Below are 1,741 nucleotides of genomic sequence, written 5' to 3'. Positions count from 1 at the left end.
TGTAGAACATGTAAGTCTCCATTATATTGTGAGCCAACCACTTTAACAAATCATATCTCATATATCTCTCTACATCTCTTATTGGTTTGCTCTGGACGACTATAAATGATATATATGTGGATGCATGAACTTATTTATATAATACAGTAGACACTGAAGATATTAAGTAAAAAAAAAAAAGACTTCAGCACTTTATAGCATCAAATGATCAAATGGAAGACATCATTATAAAGCTTATAACATGTCCAAAACTCCCAATATGTCCAAAGCTCCCAATATGTACAACCTCTTTTTTTCGTAAAAATTTTATTTTAATTCACATAAAATACATTTATAATAAATCTAAATTTCTAACATCAAAGTAGTTAGAAATACACACAAAGAATCTTGATAATAGACTGCCTCCATTCTGTCCCTTATTTATATGCAAGAAATTCTTTTACAATTATTAACCATTGCTTTGTTGCCTAAAATTCCTGGAGCTTTCATTTTCAATTCTTCTCTTTTTGAAAACTGGTGCCACACCATCTGCCACAAGAAAAGTGATGGTTTTGTCTTTAAATATAACACAACTTTTGGTTCCCCATCAACACCTTCCTTTTCAGTGCCGGAAAGTTCCAGATCGACCTCCTCCTTAGAGTTGTTTTCTTGTTTCGTCTCTTGCCAATCTCCATAAGGGTTTGGTTGTTTTGGTTTTTCTTCTTTTGGATTCAATGGATTCTATTTTGGTTGGCTTTTTTTTTTTTCTGTATTTTTGGTTTAATTCCCTCGTCAGTATTTTACTTTTCTTCCCTTATACTTTATTGTTAATTTTGGTCTTTCTGTGGAGATTTCTCTTGTTTTTTTCTGTTCCCTTTCAGAATCACTCTGTGAATTTGATGATTGGATTCTTTAGGACACCAAGTGACTTTTCAATGACTTTATCAGAACACAAATTACCAATGTGTGGAATGAAGTCATCAGGTTTCTCCAACTTAGATTTTCCTGTTTCAATATTATAATAATAGCTGTAATCATCCCCACTTATGCCTTCTGCCGAAATGGCCTTCACTCCTGCCATTTTAAAGTTTCCTTGAAATCCTTCAGGTTGCCCCCCCTGAGATGTTCCTGTAATCAGATCGTAGTAGTAATGTAACCATCAGATGTCACGCCTTCCACCCGTCTGCCCTTTGAGGACTCCTTTTCTTTCTTCTGACTTGATTTGGGAGTGAGTGGGGCAGGAGTAGGCAGAGCAGTGTTGGTTACCGGGGATGTTTGATTGTGGAAGTTAGACCTATTGTCTGCTGTCCAGCACGCAATAATCATAGAACTTCTTGGGTTGTGACTTCCAGCTGTCTTGACAGCGCCCACGGCTGGGCGCGTCGCCAGAGCTCCGGCTCTTCAGGTGGGCAGGTGTGTCTAGGACCTGGCCTGCCACGAGACCCGCAGCACTTTTCTTCCTTTCCCCAACAGTGGCATTCTCCGATTCTGTATGAAACCTCCTTAAGACAAACATGTCTAAATAATTTAGCCACTTTTGTGGAACAATGCTACAAACATTGAATTCATAAATAATGTTCATGAATTATTTCATACATTTTTTTTGTTCAAAAATAGACAGAGCTTAAAGTTCCATACTTAAGCCCCCAAGTGCATACGACAACATATTCTTTGAAAAGACTGCTTTCTTTCCAAAGACAAGTTCCCTAAATTGTTAATAGTGACATTCATGATTAAATTATTATTTTATTGACCACTTTTA

At 36.7% G+C, this 1,741-nt stretch overlaps 1 pseudogene; it reads right to left on the bottom strand.

Annotated features, from left to right (window-relative positions):
• Positions 1–448: 448 nt before the first annotated feature.
• On the bottom strand, positions 449–1,305 carry LOC121169472 (annotated as a pseudogene).
• Positions 1,306–1,741: the final 436 nt, after the last annotated feature.

This window comes from Ochotona curzoniae, unplaced genomic scaffold (assembly GCF_017591425.1).
Source record: "Ochotona curzoniae isolate NIBS_2020 unplaced genomic scaffold, NIBS_Ocur_1.0 scaffold_1852, whole genome shotgun sequence".
Taxonomy (NCBI): Eukaryota; Metazoa; Chordata; class Mammalia; order Lagomorpha; family Ochotonidae; genus Ochotona; species Ochotona curzoniae.
Note: the sequence above shows the minus strand (reverse complement) of the source record. Positions and strands in the feature narration are given on the sequence as shown.